Here is a 12,497-nt window from a genome sequence, read left to right as displayed (position 1 = left end):
GTTCCTCTACAATTACAAATCATTATATTCAAGGCAAATGCTCCACAAAAGTCAATGCATTATGAAAGTAGGTCACACTAAGTAGTCATGTGTCCTGCAAGGCTTGGAAATTATTTACAAAACTATTAAGGGCCATAGTTACCTATCTTCTCTTTGAAGTATATTACCACAGATTATTTATTTCCGATATTTAGAAGCATTTTAAACAAAAGACAGGGCATTTCTTGGAGAGATGCCAATGCAATAGCAAATTGGTTACAACCATTCAAAAGGGACACCAACCTCCAGAGTACACCCCCTTTGTTTTATTTCAGTACAATCAGTATACTCTTTCTGAGAACTTGTACCAGGCTGCAGCACATCAGACTATTTATTCATGAGGCAGTTGCTTGAACATTTAAATAAAGAGCAGTAAGAATTATGATAGGATTGATAGCATTTCACACACAGAATCTGCCTGAAATACTTGTCCATGTACCCAAAATGGCATTAAATTAGTAAAACTATTTACTTAGTTACAAATTTCTGGCTTTGCCTTTGGCTAGCTCTTTCAGTGCATGATGGCTAAACTTTTCTATTCTATGTGCAAGAATTTATCAGCTTGTTTTCCTAAAAACTTTAGAGAAAACTAAGATACTTCCAGATTACACAACTTGTAATAATGATAAATTTTCACAAAGTGAATTCCAGATGCTTCTCAACAGCCATTTGTAATAATTTGGATGTTAGAGTCCTTTCAGCAGGAAAAAAAAAAAAAAAAAAGAGGCCTTCACAGACTGTAAACAAGAATTTGTAACACTAAAAAAGAGAATTAATCTCTCATAAGCTTTAGGTAGGTTTCTAAAAACCAGTGTTTACTACAATCAGATTAACTAAGATCCATTGTTAGGTTTCAACTGGGGAAATGCATTCTTTTAATTAAAACCAGTAATTTTTAATTAATTTTTTTTAATTAAATCCAGTACCTAAAGGGGGCCTACAGGAGAGCTGGGGTGAGACTCTTTGCCAGGGAGTGTAGTGACAGGACAAGGAGTAATGGGGCTTTAGGCAACCTGGTCTAGTGAGAGGTGTCCCTGCCCATGGCAGGGGGTTGAAATGAGATGATCCTAAAAGGTGCCTTCCAACCCATACCATTCTGTGATTCTATGAAAACTGCCACAATATTTTCTGGGATTTCCTACCTGGAAGATACAACTTGTGTACTTCATAAAAGGCATAACCTTTTAAACTTTTTTCGTCAGGAAGCCACATGCTCATGAGCACAATGTACCTAGAACATTGGCCAAAGCATTCCAGCCTTTCCAAACACCTGGAAAGAAGTGTCTAAATCACAGCAACACTCAGCACTGGATTCAGCTTTGGCCGGAATAGTTAGCAAACACCCCACAGCAGAACAAGTTAAAACACAGTTGCAGGAGCACTACATACGCCTTTCAGGCCAGCCTCCTGTCCCCAGGGGTGTGTTGCCACCCTTTGGAGCCCAGATGCACAGTCAAAAAGAGCAGGGACAGGGACTAGCAGTGCTTGGTCACATCAGATCGCTTTCCCTTCAGATCAATGCTTCTGCAGCATCACGAGGCTCTCTGGGCTTCTCTCTTCCTTGCAAACGCTCTCCCCAGGACCTAGGCTGTACGATACTGAGGATTTGAAGTATCTCTTACTCTGTATTGGGACAGGACATTACGGGTGTGACCAGATTTCATGTCACATAAACAGTGAATAGATGAGGGCTGCACTTCCTCACTGGCTATCTAGAGAAAAGGAAACCTAAGAAGCAGGGTCGCAAAAATCCACCAGAAACCACGAGAAGGAACAGATTCCTGCATACCTTCACCTTACCAAGATATGGAACCAAAACTTGCAGGGTCAGGCAATGCTAGGTTATGCCTGTTTGAAGCAGCAAAAAGAAACCCTCAGTGGAGATTCAAAGACATGTCAGGAGATGTGGGAGGGGACAATGCTCTTTTGTTTTATTTCCTTTATCACTTTGTCAAGTGATTCTACAGGTGGCAGAAGGAATAGGCACTGGAAATATTGCACATACTCAGCTTAAAGGCCTAGTCAAGCTGCAAAATACCTCATATTCTGCCCCTGGCCTTCAACAAAATAGGCGAGGCATCAGCTGAGTCCTGTACACCAGCTCATGTCCCATTGCCAAGCACCAAGAACAGAAAAGCTGGAGGCTAAAGGCTGCAAGTAGAGGATCTGAATTTTCTGCTCATCCTTTATGTTCTGCAGCCAGCAAGATCTGTGGGATGACCCTACCGTCTCTCCTCCCAGTACAGATGTCAGCATCCAGGAAAAAACAAGGAGGAGAAGTATCTGAAAGCAAAACTTTTCCCACTTGCCTGGTGAAAGAGTTGATGGAGTGCAGTTTAAGCAGCTGGAAATGCAAAGCACTTTCTATCTGAATTTAAAGAAAATTAATAGGAACAGATTGCCCACATTAAATCCAAGTTACTTTTTTCTTTGAAATTGAGTAGCCATTAATATAAACTCAAGTCTGGGTTGTTGTGTTCCTATGCTTGAAAACTGGGAGAGGGCTGTGCTCTTGTAGACCTGCATCGCCCATATTTCCATCATGTGCTCCAAGAGACTGAATTTCTGAAAATGTTCCTAGGTTATTTGGGTTGGCTGTGAAGTAAAGTGGGTAAGCTACCTTCTCAAAAAATGGTAGCACTCCACCCAGTAGCAAACTTAGACATGCTGTTGGAAACCCTAGTTCACTATGACAGATCATTTCTTGGACAATATTTTTACAAGGCAGATGTCACACGGAAAATGAAGCCTACCCAGAAGTATTGTTCAAATAAATATTAACTACATCTAATGGCGCTAACTAAATAGATCAAGCTAATATAAGCAGGAAAAAAAAAAAAAGAACCAATAGATAAATTTTGTCATGCATCTGTCGCTAACCTCATACTTTTTGCCATGCATTTGGAGTGGGAGACCAGAAGGAGACAAATTGGAGAAGGGGACAGATACTATGCTTTGTTCATTCCCATTGAAAGCACAGATGCAGATTTCCTGCAGATTTCCTATCAGAAAAGGCTCTGCAGCAGGCAGATATGTGGAGGGAAAAAAGCTGCAAGCTGAGAGCAGATGCTCCCAGGTGCATAGAGATGTGAGAAATATGCTGGGGGTGGAAGCAGGAGAGGAAAACATCTGCTACTGAAATGAGAAAATGTGCTTAGGGGGAGGATGGGGATAAACAGTGCAGGAAGAATATTTCTGGACTTAGACAAGAGGACAGAGAGTGTAGAGGGATGCTGATGGATTTGAGGGAAATACTGAGACCCCTCAGAGGTAAAGAGAAACCCAAAGATTAAGTGGGAAGGAAGAAGTGTGGGAAAAGACAGCAGAAGAGGTGTCCAAGTGCTAGGAAGAACAGCTACTTTGGAAATTCAGATTTTTCTTCAGTGAATAATTATACTATTAGGTGATTTGGATTAGTTTTAGAAACACACTGGCAAGAACACACTGTCTTTGGCATGTTAAAGCCTCCTTACTCTGCTGCATTAAAGTGCAGCTACATGAACTCACAAGAGCTCACTAGCGAGAGGTATTCAGTCGCTTTAAAAAAAGCAGATATAACGAGATTGAAAGTACATGTGTGGAGACTTTCAATGCTAAGTAGACCACATATTAAGATTTTTAATAAGAAGTATGTATGTGAATGGTTGAAATCTGACATCCTTCATTCCTGCCCTTTTGGCTTATGCAAAACTGGTCATCAAAATGAGCCAGTTCACTGGTGCTCACTTCAAAAGTCAGTGCAAATCCTAAATTAATGGATTGTCACAAGTTAGAGAACTTCTGCCATCTTGCACATTGAAAGTATTATTTTGATAATGATTTATGTTGTGTTTTTTTTTCCATAAATATGTTTGGAAGGCTGCTCTCAAATTATGGAATGCAGTTTTCTGGAGTAATATGCCTCTTAAGGAGTACTGCTCGGTTCTTATAAGAGTTAATAGAACCAATGGTGCAAAACAAAGAGTTCAGAAGCTAGGAAACATTGCAATTACAGCTGCTTGTGGAAGATCAGTCCAGATACATCGTCTCTGTGGAATATACTACAATTTAAATAACACAACCAAACAACGTCTCCACAGGAAAAGACTCATTGAGAGTCAGTTCAAAAATATTTTGGTCTTTTGCTTATTTGTTAGTTTGGGAGCGGCTAGCTTGTTTTGATGTAACAGATCAGTAAAAATAGCTGCTGGCACATCGATGCTACAGATGTGAACTAGAAATCACCATGTGGGAATCAACAAGTGCCCTCTTGGACTCAGTCCGTTATTTCTCTTTGTTAGCTGCCAAGTGGGTCTTGGCAAGCCCAAGTGATCTCAGGCCAGGTAATTTCTTAGAATCATAGAGTCATAGACTTATTAAGGTTGGAAAATACCTCAAAGATCATCTGGTCCAACCATCCCCCTACCACCAATGTCACCCACTAAACCATGTCCCCAAGCACCACGTCCAACCTTTCCTTGAACACCCCCAGCGACAGTGACTCCACCACCTCCCTGGGCAACTCGTTCCAATGCCTGACTGCTCTTTCTGAGAAGAAATGTCTCCTCATTTCCAACCTGAACCTCCCCTGGCACAGCTTGAGGCCATTCCCTCTAGTCCTAACACTGTGAGAAGAGGCTGACCTGTGAGAAGAGGCTGACCCTCAGCTCCCCACAACTTCCTTTCAGGTAGCTGTAGAGAGCAATAAGGTCTCCCCTGAGCCTCCTCTTCTCCAGACTCAACTTATTCTTACGTGCCTTGCCATTTTGAATACCTCAGAGAAGCACAACCTAAGATACACATGGAAATCTGAAGATTTGGCATTTTTATCAAAACCTAGAGCGATGGTAAGCGATCACACTGACTGGATTTGGTGTTTTACATAAAAAAATAAAATTCTTCAGAAGGAGATTTTTGCCATTTGTAAAGTTATTCTGAGTTATCTGAACACTTGAAAGTAGCCAATCCATACATGTATCGAGACTCTGACATTTCATACTTGTTAATAACATGATAACTGAAATAACAATATGGCAAGCTGTAAGCAATCTGGGTGACTTCTGGAGTGCACTGAGGATAACATCTTGCTGCAGACAGCAGATAGCCCAATGAGAGAAATGTTACTGGACCTGATGCTCACCAACACAGATGAACTAATTAAAGAGGTCAAGACTGGAGATGGTCTGGGCTCCTGTGATCATGCCCTGGTAGAGTTTGTTATCTTGAGGGATATTGGCCTGGCAAAAGAGTAAGGACCCTGAATTTTAGAAGAGCAAAAAGTTGTTTACAGATTTAATGGGTGAGATCCCTTGGAAAACTGTCCTTAGGGATAAAGGAACTGTTCAGGCTGGCAGGACTTGTCATAGAGCACAAGAGCTCTCAATTCCCACGCATAAAAATCAAGCAGAGAAGACAGGAAACCGGCATGGCTTAACAAGGACCTGCTGATCCAAACTGAAGAGTAAGAAGGAAATGCACAGGCAGTGGATGCAGGGATGTGCGGCCTGGGAAGAGTACAGGGACACTACACGGATACATAGGGGTGAGATCAGGAAATCCAAGGCACAATTAGAGCTGAATGTAGCAAGGGTTGCAAAGAATAATAAGTGATTCTACATGAACATTAGCCAGAAAAATCTAAAGAGAGTGTACCTCCTCTGATAAACAAAACAGGAGAAATGATGACAACAGACAGGGAGAAGGTCAAGGTACTCAACTTTTTTTTGTCTCAGCCTTCACTGGCAAATCACTCTTCCCACATCTTTCAAGTCCCTGAACCTTAAGGCAGGGACTGTCGGAGCAAAGTCCCTCCCACTGTAAGTGAAAATAGAGTTCAAGTCCACCTGATGAACCTGAACCTACATAATGCTGTGGGGCCCGATGACATGCATCCCAGGGGCCTGAGGGAACTGGCTGATGGAGTTGCCAAGCCATTCTCTGTCATATTTGAAAAGTCCTGGCAGTCAGACAAAGTCTCCAGTGTCTGGCAGAAAGGAAACATCATTCCCATTGTTAAAAGGGATAGAAAGGAAGAACCTGGGAAGTACAGACGAGTGAGCCTCACCTCTGTGCCTGGGGAGATCATGGAACAGACCCTCCTCAAAACCACATAAAGACATATGGAAGACAAGGAGGTGATTCAAGACAACCAACATGGACTCATCAAGGACAAATCAATGCCTGACCAATCTAGTGGCCTTCTGTGATGGAATGACTACATCACTGGACAAGAGACGAGCAGCTGATGTCATCTACCTGGACTTCTGTAAGGCCTCTGATATGGTCCCATACAACACCCTTTTCTCTAAATCAGAGAGAGATGGATTTGAAGGGTAAACTATTTTATTAATAAGGAATTGGCCGGATGGACACATACAAAGAGTTGTGGTCAATGGCTCATGTCCAGGTGGAGATCAGTGATGAGCAGTGTTCCTCAGGGGTCTGTATTGGGACTGGTGCTATTTAATGTCTTTATCAATGACATAGACAGTAAGATCGAGTGCACCCTCAGCAAGTTTTCAGACAACGCTAACCTTAGAGGTGCAGCTGAAAAAACAGAAGGAAGGGAATGCCATCCAGAGGAGCCTGGACAGGCGTGAGAAGTGAGCCCATATGAAGTTCAATAAGGCCAACTGCAAGGTGCTGCACCTGGGTCAGGTCAGTCCCAAACATCGGTACCAACTGGGTGACGAATGGATTGAGAATAAGTCTGTACAGAAGAATTTGGGGGTAGTGATGGATGGAAATTTGGACATGAGCTGGCAGTGTGTGCATGCAGCCCAGAAAACCAACCGTATCCTGGGCTACATCAAAAGCAGCATGGCCAGCAGGTTGAGAGAGGTAATGTTCTCTCTCCCTCTGCTCTCATAAGACCCCACCTAGAGTCCTGAATTCAGTGCTGGGGTCCCTAGTATAAAAGGGTATGGAGCCATTAGAGTGGCTCCAGAGGAGGGTCATGAAGATGACCAGAGGGCTGGAGCACCTCTTCTTTGAGGACAGGCTGAGGGAGTTGGGGCTGTTCAGCCTGGAGAAGAGAATGCTCCAGGGAGACCTTATAATAGCCTTTCAATACTTAAAGAGGGCTTATAATAAAGACAGAGACTTTTTACAGGAGCACGTAGTGATAGGACAAGGGATAACAGTTTTAAACTGAAAAAGGATATATTTAGATTAGATTTTAGGAAGAAGTTCTTTATTGTGAGGGTGGTGAGGCACTGGCAGAGGCTGGCCAGAGAAGCTGTGGATGCCCCATCCCTGGAGGTGCTCAAGGCCAGGCTGGATGGGGCTTTGAGCAACCTGGTCTGGTGGGAAGTGTCCCTGACCATGGCAGGGAGCTTAGACAAGACGGTCTTAAAAGTTTCTTCCAACCCAAACTATTTTATGATTTTATAAATATTTACTACAATAAAGATTAATTTATGGCTACAGGGTAAAAAAAAAAAAAAATCTTTTCTTTGGCTAACGTAGCTTATTTTCCACTAAAGATACCACAAAACATCTGTCAGAGCTGCTGAACTCCACATTTTTTAATCAATATTTACATAGGCGTCTCAGTGCAAACAGGAATTATTTCTGTATCATACAATATCAGTTCCAGTTCTTTCTCCAATTTTGCTCTTTCTCACAGAAAATGTACATCCAGACTTAACTGAAGTTTATTGTCAGGCAAATTAATTCTAACAGAATGAAACATTTTCCTGAACTGAAAGGCAATATGCAATAAATACAAACTAATTTAAGCATCAGCTCCACCTGCTTTGATTTTTCTTCCAAACTAAATGCTATTGAGATGCTGACAAGTGAAAGTCTGTCATTGATGTTTAGGAACAAAAGCCAAGAATTGAAGAGGACTGCAGACCAGCAGACAGGCAGACCTACAAAGCCACAAAACTGCTTGACACACAGTGCTTTGCAATGTCCATTTTCACACTGTCAGCTGTGGCAAACTATTCAGTTCCAAATATTTAGAACCATATCACAAAATTTATCAAAACAATAAGCGTCAGGAAAGTCTGTGACTAACATCAGCCTGCTGCCATCTTCTGGTGAAAAAAAATCAGGACATTGATGAACCACGGGCAAAACCAATCAGTTCTCGCTTGCTCCCATTATCCTGGGCTTTTATCTTACAGTCCAGCAGATGGTACACATGACTCATGAAGTGATATAACTTTGAGAGAACAAGCTGATTAAAATTGTCTCTCGTGCGATCACAAAATAGTGATTTCACAGGGAGTAACGATCCTTTTCACAAACCCCCTTTCACTGACCCTTTACTGTACCTAGAGTAATGGGAACAGTTGTCCAGAGGAACAAGGCAACTTCAGCAGTAGGTAGTACTGCTGTTCTACGCGAAGAAATGCACCAATCCAACAACACTAAAATACACCCCAAACGCCATCTATTTACATGCAATGTAAATAGGATAGACAAAATAATCTCCTATTGTTCTTCTAAAATTCTCTAATTCTCCTAAAATCAGGAAAGACGGAATTTGATACTAAACGGGTAAAGCGGGTTTATGTTAACCAAGGCAGATCTGCAAGGGTATAAGCAGGTGGCACTCCACTGACGTCTCCTACCACTTAGTCTTGATTCTTGCCTGTTCTTTTCGTCGAGTGTGTGCAGCTGTGAAATGTTCTTCACAGCGTGAGGCATCCTGCGATTTGAGAAACCTGTACGTGGTGACTCCAAGGGGAAATCCAGGATTCACATCCCCAGGTCACTTCTTTCCATACATGCAAAGAGCAGGAAATTCTTCACGATGTAACCAAACTGATGGAGAAGGAAGATAGAGGAGAAAGCTGTTTAAGGGACACTGTGACATTAGCTGTGATGCTTGGGATGTCTAGCAGAAAGATGACAACTTGCAAACCTTTAGCCCTTTTATTCCAGCCACAACTAGCTCTTGAACTGAAGTTGTCTCACAAGTCGAACTATAATTTAGAGAGACATTATTTCAAATATTTAGACCAACACACTTGAAGCAAGTTTACTCATAAGGCACTACTGCCATAGGTCAATTGAGTGTCAGCTATTGCTAGAGGCACAAAATGCAGGTCTGCAAATTATTCTGGCAGACCATGTAACAAAAAGGCATATGCACAATTTGCAGAAGACCACAAGGCTCACAAAAATACACTACTCATATACAGCACCGCCACTATTTTCCTTACAAACTATTTTCCACTCACAAACAAGTTTCACCAGAGCCTGAAAAGCAAAGAAAGGATTCTAGCAAGGAAACTGAAAATGGATTGAAGGTCACAAGTGCCCTGCTGACTTCAGAAACACAACACATGTAGCAGTTCTATCTTCAAAACCCCACCAAGAGCAGTTACCTGTGCTTTCATAACCCTGACCTAGTTTCAATAGAAAGACCCCATCATTTTTGAACAATGTCTTCCATCAGAAGGTATAGTTAGTTGTTCAATGACCCATGAAAATACATAGATTTTGAAGCAACATAATTAAGCTATTTTTTTGTTTCTTGCTAGTCTATTTTCATTTTAACCCATCTAATAGTTTGAGACTTTAATGTTTTATTGTTTTCCAGAATTGTATACTGCTATAATGCCATGTTGAGGCCTATGAAAGAAGATATCTCAGAATGCCTAACATCACAAAAAACTCTTCTCTTCTGGATACATTTGCTCTACCCCTATGTAAAAAGAATTTTTGAAATGACATAAATATTAATTTTGCACTCCTACCTATTCAAAAAAAAAAAAGACAATACTGCCAAATTGATAAATGGTAAACCCTTGATAAAATCGTGATTTTATGATATTAGCACTTCCCATGTTTGTGAAACAGTGGCTATGGACATATGTTGAATAAAGCTTACTCAGCTGAAAATACACTCTTGACTAAATCTTGAAAGGTAACTTGAAGAGACAACTACCAGCATTGCCACAGAGATTGTTCTTCCTACTGCAGAAAACCTGCCTGGAAAACCAGCATAGCTGGTCAAGCCCCAGGAAATGACTCTTGCCTTGCACAAATTGTTTGCATTTTAGTTCAATATCAACAGCCTCGATTTCCTATAAATGGTTGTTGATACTCCCTGAATGCCTGTGTTACACAGCGAGAGCGTGACCTTTGCATCTGTCTCAGCCTTGGTCTCTGATGAAGACCAGCCTTCAGCTGTCCCATGTCTGACATTAGCAGGTAAGTCCAGGGAAAGGAAGACTTACCTCTAGTGGAGGAGGATCACATTAAGAAACTTACGCAAACCGGACGCATCCAGATCCATAGGACCTGATGGAGCACCCAGTCCATGGAGCACCCACAAGTGCTAGACAAACTCAACCATACCATTTTGAGGACACTCTCAGTTCGTATTGAAAGGTTGTGGCAACCAGAATCACAGAATTGTAGGGGTTGGAAGGGACCTCAAGAGATCGTCGTGTCCAACCCCCAAAGAAGAGGCTTCTCAGGACTAGGGGGGGGAACAACTGTCATTCCCATCTTTAAGAACAAGAACAGGAAAAACAGGCCAGTCAGCCTCAACATCACCCTGCGTAGATGGCAGAGCAAACAATGCCGGAAAACCAATTCCAGGCAAGAAGGTAATTTGGAGAGGTCAGCATAGATTTATGAAGGGGAAATCAGGGTTAAACCAACCTGATAGCTTTCTGTAATGGTAAGACTGGCTTGGTGGATGAGAGGTAAGCAGTGGATGTTGCTTACCTCAACCTCAGTGAGGCTTTTGACATTGTCTCCCTTAATGTTCTCACAAACAAACTGGTGAAGCATGGACTAGGAAAGCAGACAGGACGATGGACTGAATAATGGCTGAGCTGCCTGGATTCTGAACCTGAGATGATCTACACTGCAAAATTCACAATCAAGCACCTTTGATAGAAGTTACTACCAGGAATTTTGATTTAGTCCTTCCATTAAAATGAACTGACTGAGATCTAAACACTATTTCCATCTCATAAGAGCATGTAATGCAACATGGAACCAGAATAGCTATAAGCAAACCTGTTCCAAGGACAGGGGAAACAGATATTTCTCACAGTTTACCTAATGATCTTTGATTATCTGTACAGCACTGTTCCTGCAAACACGTACAGCTTTCTATGTTATTCTGAATCACATTGGTAACACACAGCCCACCACTTCCTTTCTTTCTCACAGGCTACTTTAGCTACCATCAACTTTACTCGCAACAGTTGTGTACTGTCATTTCTTTCATTCAACTATTACCTGCAGGAGCTACAGCATAGACATCATCAGTCCTATTTGGATTTAAAACATCTATCTTCCACACCTCTAATTAGGCTTCTTGCATTGAATTGTCTTCACCTAAAAGTTTCTTGGGACAAGGACTGTTCTTAGTCTATTTGTCTTTGCTCAGTTGTTTCACTTATTTATTTATGAAGGATACTGTGTAAATAAGCTCTTTAACCAATTAAAGGTGTCCACACACAAACAGAAATGATATAATTGTGTCCCTGGCTCCTGTGGTGCTTTCCATTAAACATGAAACTGCTTTTTGCAGCTTTGCTTGCCTAGTTTTCACAATTGCTTACTGCTAAAATGCTTGCAGCTGGAAGAGACAGTTAAGTAGCCAGAAAGAACATGTATGAGTGATTATGGATTAGATCCACTTGTTGGGGATGTCTCTGCCTACATGTAAATGTATCAGAAACCACTGTTCGTGACAAAGCAAAGCACCACCAGATGTGATACATGACTTAGAATTGTTGATGTACCCAGAATAGGAACAGAAAGATACCCTAACCCTCTGCATTTCTGCTTCATGCCAACTAAACAGTTCCCCAGCTGTGAGCCTACACGCAATGCACCAGGCACAGCTGAACAGCCCCGCATAGACTGGAGTGCAGGTAGGTAACACCAGGTAGGTAGCATGGTCCAGAAGCTGCTCTCCATATTATATGGAAGAGCCACTTCCAAGCGGTACCACGTTTAACAAGTTAGCCCACCTGAAGTTGCGTAAGTGTTGCAGGTGGAAAGACAGAGCTCTTCTGCAAATCACTAGCAGAAACTGGATAGAGTAATTTTTCGGCAAAGTTTTTCCAAACAATGCAACCCGCAACAGTGAACCAGAACTATCAAGCCATAAATGTAATTCAAGCTTGCTAAAGGACCACATGACTCATCTCAAACTGGAGTACTCACATTCTTTTAAATTCCTACTCATCTTCTTCCTCTCACCAATTAAAAAATAAAATAAAAGTAGCTAACAAATATTTTGTCATCTACCAGTTCAACTCTGAGAAACCTCTCCATAGTTACAATGAAGATGAACAAACTCTTCTCCATACAAAACAATGAAAAGTTATGAGTTACTATGCAAAAGCATACAATTATTTCAACATACATATATATATAAACTATAAATAAATGCTACGCCATGTTACAGCACATAATTTTGTCCTGTTCCCTTACAGAATAAAACAGTGGTAGTTGGAAGGAGCCTACAAAGACCATCAGGTCCAATTGCTGGA

This window comes from Anser anser, assembly GCF_964211835.1.
Source record: "Anser anser genome assembly, chromosome: Z".
NCBI classification, from domain to species: Eukaryota; Metazoa; Chordata; class Aves; order Anseriformes; family Anatidae; genus Anser; species Anser anser.
The sequence above is the reverse complement of the archived record's forward strand: the minus strand, read 5'-3'. Positions refer to the sequence as shown.